Consider the following 6,335-nt stretch of genomic DNA (forward strand, 5'->3'; position numbering starts at 1 on the left):
AAATAAGAGAAGCTAAAGAAAATAGAAGTAACATGTTTTTCAATTAATAATGGCAAGTAAAGTCAACCTATCATACGAAATGTATACTTCAACCAGAATTATATGGAACCAGACAAGAGAAAAAAATCAGGGTGGGGGGATAGAAAGAATAAGGTGTTAGTGATTGCCATATGGTTGTTATTCTTCTCATGTTTCATATTTGGCCTTTCCTGGATATTCTATTACAAACTCCTATTGCTTTTCTAATGAAAGAAAGATCGGAGGAGTTCTCAGAAGGAAGATAGAGGCACAGAATGTTTATATTTTAGAGACAATAGAGTCTCAGAAGAAAACCAGGATTTCACACTTCCAAGAGTCGTTAACATGGGGTAACATTCCAAATGTCATTCACCAACATAGTAGGTCCCACCCCTTAAAAATAGCAACAAAAACCACCAAGTGCCCAGCATGTCACTTAAGTGCCTGGGAAGTGCAGCTTTACTCAGAATATGGTGGTCTTCGGCCTCCACCGGCTCTGCTCAGCCCAGAGCCCGGTGTAGATTCTCCTGTTAACTCAGAGCATTAGAAGCTTGATTTGCATAATGCTGTGGAATTTATGAGGCATTTTCCTAAAGTTTTTACTTTTATTTTATTTTCTCGGCATCCCTGTGAGGTAGGTAGGACCGATATTATTTTTCTCATTTTACAGTTGAGAAACCTAAGACTTAGATGAAGTTTCTTGCCTCTGGTTATGAAGCTGCTAAGTCTTAGAAGGGATGCTGGAACCCAGCCGCCATTCCCACATAGAGTTTGCTCTGCTGTGTCGCAAACATCAAATGATACTTGCCTCTCTCTTGCAGACAAAACCAGGTCAGCATCTGTGGGAGCAAAGGAACTGTCTTATTTGTAATCTGTAGTGGAATACAACAGCAGCAACGTTCTACCACACACAACAGATGCCCAAGATTGTTGGTTGGGCCACTTCATGAAAAGATTACTAATGATAAGTCTTACAACTTAATAAACATATGGTTCCTAAATAAATTGTTTTAAAACATCCAAATGAACATGTTCCTTAAAAAATACTACTCAAAAGATAAAATAATAATATGTGTATATATATATTATTAGTACCAAAAATAAAAAATCAGAAAAAGAAAAAAGTTAGAAAAACTTAAAGTCTTTTAAACAGAGATTACCATTTAAATATACTAATTTAAATTGTACTGTATATTAGCATCTTTCCTGATGCTTTGATAAACACCATGACCAAAGGTAACTCAAGGAAAGAAGAGTACTTTTTGGCTTTTGGTTCCAGAAGGAGAGTTTGGCCTGGCATGGTGGAAGCATGGTTGGTGGCCAGAAGCAGGAATAGCAGGAAGCAGTAGGATGCCGGAGGAGATAAACTCTCAAGGCCAGTTCCTGGTAACATGTTAACATGTTCTCTCTCTCTCTTTCTCTTTCTCTCTCTCTCTCTCTCTCTCTCTCTTCCTCTCCCTCTCCTTCTCTCTCTCTCCCTCCCTCGCTCCCTCCTTTCCTCTCCCTCCCTCTTTTTCCCCTCTCTATCTCATACACACAAATGTTTAGGAGGTTGTACCTCCTAAACCTTCCCATATAGCATCATCAACTGGTAGACATTTCACCCAAACTACCTAAGACTGGAAAATATTATGTTAAGCAAAAATAAGCTAGACTCAGAAAGACAAAAAAAAGACACATTTTCTGTTATATGCAGAACCTAGATTTATATGTGTGTGTATATATATATACATACATATACACATATATATACATACATACACATAAACATGACAACCTAGAGCAAAGCATCATGATACGTCATATCAAAATGCTGCAATGAAACCCAACCTTTTGCATGCTGGCTTAAAACATGACTAAAGTAAACAAACACAAAATTTATCATTAATTTGTCTTATTCCAAAACAATTTTCTACATTAAACATGATTAGACATTAGGAGGGATGAGGGAAGTTTTTCAGACTCATCAAGTATGAGTTATTTCTTGGGCATGCTCCCCTGCCTGCTTCTGAAAAGGAGGCTCATTTCAGATCCCCGAGGAACACAAGAATATTCTTGTTCTGATGAGTGAATGGGGTGGGGGGTTGTTGTTTGGTTTATTAAGGTAACATGAGACCATACCCTGTGACTTCAGCTACATATGCCCTTTGAAAATTCTCTAATGACATGTTGGGTGCCCTGCTGCACACAGATGCCCCCAGTTGGCATGCTAACCAGACTGTTGGTCATGGGAATGTTTACTGCTTGGCGTCAGTGTGACATTATCCCTAATCTAATGAAAGGAAATGGTTCTTGTTAAGCATCGTTCTGCAGCTTTCTTTACAGCTGTATGCATGGTCTTGCTATATTGCTTGGCAATATAGAGAGAAACATTTGTACTAATGCACGGGGAAAGAAATGTTTCTGTCTATGTGCCACTAAACAGAGAGTTCTGAAAGCTCAGCTGGTGATGGTACCACAACCCTCATTATTTTTGGACTAACTTCTTAGGATGTATCTTTAAATCCATAGTACTCTTTTTATTTCCAAATGACCTTTGGAAATGATTTCCAATAACTTCAGCCAATTTTAAGCTCAAGGCTTGGTAGGGAAAGGTCACTCTGCATTTAGACCAAATGTGGATGGATTTCTGCTCCCCATAGCAAGCTTTGGCTTCAGGACTTACTATTGGGTTCGACCCAATCTTCTTTCCAACTCAGGCATATTGACAGCCTCCATCTGGGCTTGTTTAAACTTCCTTTGTACTTGTCATGGACTTTTGTGTTAGTAAATAATTTCTTCCTGCACTACAGAAGCAAATTGCTCAGAAAATAATACAATAGACAGGGTATGCTTTCAACTTCATGTAAGATAGTTCTATGACTTCACCCTGAGGATGTGGAAAGTCTGGCTTTTGAGGTATATGGATCTGGACAGTAGCAACCCCTTGTTGCCTCCTCATTCTTCCCTCCAGCTCCCTTACCGTGGGGCAAGAGAGAAGAAAATCATGGCTGGAGTCTGCGTGTAAACATACTTGCTATAGTTACACCACACAGACGGAAAGAATGCTTTCATTTTGGTTTGTTTCCCCCTAAGAACCATCAGTTAGGTGGCAGGTGCTACTGGGAGGGCCACCTTGTGAGCAATGCCATTTCCTTGCCACTCAGTGTCCTGTCCTCACAGTGCTTTGGTCCCCACCATATAGCATTACAGGTGAGCCACAGTGGAGCTCTGTAGCCTCTGATAGTCCATCTATGTCAGAGGAAGACTTCAAAAATCTTCCAGAGACTCATTTTTATGTCTGAAGAGGCTCTAGCAGCGCTGTCAGAATCAAGGAAGGAGGCCTCTCTCCCTTCTTGACTCTGCTCTCCAAGTTGGCCAGATAGAAGCAGGGGTCCATCCTACCATTTGGTAAGCTATGACCTGGAAGGGAAGCTTAGCTGATCACCAGGAGATCTAGATTCACGTCACTTTTTCTCTTTTACAAGTTCGAGAGCTTGAAACTAACTCACTTATTTCCTAGATCTGATCTTCTGTCTGAAAAGAATGAATGAATGGAATTGTTTTTGTAAATTCAAGAAAATGAAGAACAGCCCGAGCAGCTCATCTTCTGAATAACTCACTGTCCTTGGATCTGACTCTTCAAGGAGTCAGATGACCACAGCTCCTCAGATGCTTATTTCAAAGGAGGGATTTGCGTGAGCTCCATCTGGCCTGAGGATTTACCAGAAGGAAATAATTTCTTGTATTCAGTATAGCAGCCTAAACATTCCAAATGGCTTTCTCTTACTACACCATAGATACCTCATTCACACCTCCTGATTAGCATAGATTTGGGGTATAATTTTGGAGACCCCCCCATTATAAATTGCTGCTAACTGGCTAGCCCTCACACCACCACCATGCAGAGCGTTGCTCCAGGGCACTGGGTCCTCCCTGGAGGGAAAGGTGGCATTTACCAGGCAATGATAGTAGCATGTGGAAATGCAAAAGGCCAGCCCTTCCATTGCCAAGTGAACCTACTTTGGATGTAACTGATACTCTAGAAATCAGGCTAAGCCTGCACTCTCTACTCCCCAGTTTGCCTCCTGGGCCCACCCTGGACTGGCTTTCCCAGTCAGTTGTTTCTTATAGCCCTTGCATCTGAGAGCTAGCTGAGGAAACTTCATTGAGTGATCAGCAGTATGAACAACGAAGAAAGGTTGAAAGGCCATGGTAATCATGCTGTCAAAGATTCATGTTTGCATCCTTTCTACTGAGCTCTTAGCAAAGCCTCCCCCTCCTTGTCTCTTGGATGAAAATGATAATGTCCACTCCACCTACTATATGGTTGAATGGCACAAATACTTAGAACCAAACACCATACAAATATAAAGCAAATGATTTTTATGCTAAAGCATTTGTTTTTATTTTTGATTTTATGTATGTGGATGTTTTACCTGCATGTCTATCTGTAAACTGCATGCATTCCTGGTGCCTGAGGAGGTCATAAGAAGGCACTGGATGACCTGGACCTGGAGTATCATATGGTTGTGAGCGATCATGTGTGCTAGGAATTGAACCTGGGTCCTTTGCAGAAACAGTAGTACTCTCAACCATTGAGGCATCTCTCCAGCACGCTTCAGATTTTAACCTGGGCCTCAGACAACCAATACCTTTTTAAAGGAAGCAGCAATCACACTGAAAAATTCCAAAGCATCCCTTTCTTCTGGTTTCCACCCAGCACTGCCTTCTTCACAGTCTTCCAGCATCTCTCTCCTGAGTGCTTCCTGTTTCAAACAGTCTACCTGGGCCCCAAGAGTAATTAGAAACTGCTTCATTTGCTTCTTTCATTTCAATTAGTATCCCACCCAGATGAAGAACCTCCCTGCCTGCTAACACCTTCAAGTACCCAATTCCTGAATAAAGCTTATTAATTTTATCAACAGCTTATTCTTTCAAGTCAAGCCATATTGGGTCTCAAAACTGAAGAAAGGAGATAGCCAGATCTAGAGCTGGCAACTTTCACAGCTCCAACCTTGTGCTTCAAGTGACATGTGACATCAGTTCATGAACTGATGGCACACGACAGATGTAAAGGGAGGCACGGCCCAGATGGCAGCTTGATTAGAAACATCTCAATATGTCCAAAAGATCATGGCATGCATGCAAGGTTTTTCTTTTCCATGAATCCTTTGTAAAATTCATGATAAGACTCTACATTTAATAAGGGACTCACTAGGAAGCTCAGCATGAAAATTTGAAAACATGGGGTCAGGACCATTTGGGACAATAAGTGTTTGTCAAAGAAGCACAAAAGATAAGAAGAATAACACATCGTGCCGGGTGGAGGAAACAGATACAAAAATTGTTCATTACACTAGAATTTGTAACACCCAGCATGCTAACAGCCACCTTATGCTGTCTGAGGCTCAAAAATATTTTCTCTTCAAACATGCCACTAGTTCATATTTTTATAAAGTACTTCAAAATTTCTTCAACTCTCCTTGAATGATCGATCCTGACTTTTGTATGAATGATTTCTTCTTATCCTTGACTCTGTCCAGTAAGATACCTGAAAGCTGGGGTAGTACTGATGTCTATTAACAGGTGGGTAGCACATACAGAGTAGAAAGACCAAGCAAAAACATGATCACTTCCAAGTAAATGAAGAACTACTAAGAATGGTATTTTAAAACATACATATTTTATGAGCTGCTCATTTCCAGACTTTTCCACTTATTATTGTCAGACCATGATTGATCAGGGGTAGGGGTAGCTGAAACAATGGAAAAATAAAGCATGACGGATGAAAACTACTATGGTCTGTTCCTATAAAACTTCTTCTGTTCCTAATTCCCTCAGGTACTGTTCTAGAGATACTGAGAAGTGCACAGTAGGTCCCAGCTATCTGGTTACAAAGCTTACATTCTAGTAAGACAAAAAAGACCCTACTGAGGAGATACTGGGAGTTGATAGTTCCTGGAAGTGAGAGAGTCGGTGATGTGGTCACTCAAAGGATTCCCATGCTGCATTGTGTGGCCCCACATCTATGCATACACAGGCACTAACTGGACTTATTGAATTATTAAGAAAACAAAAAACTAAAGTGATGGTGGTATGTGCCTTTAATCCCAGCACTCAGGAGGCAGAGGCAGGCAGGTTTCTGTGAATTTGGGAATATCCTTGTCTACAAAATGAGTTCCAGGACAGCAAGGGCTACACAGAGAAACCCTGTCTCAAAGAAAGGAAGGAGGGAGGGAGGAAGGAAGGGAGGGAGGGAGGCAGGGAGGGAGGTAGGGAGGGAAGGAAGGAAGAATGTTATAAACAAAATTTAATGGCAGAAGTGGGAGTGTATT

The sequence above is a fragment of the Microtus oregoni genome, unplaced genomic scaffold, assembly GCF_018167655.1.
Source record: "Microtus oregoni isolate MIOR12 unplaced genomic scaffold, Mior012 000101F_ref0000407, whole genome shotgun sequence".
NCBI classification, from domain to species: Eukaryota; Metazoa; Chordata; class Mammalia; order Rodentia; family Cricetidae; genus Microtus; species Microtus oregoni.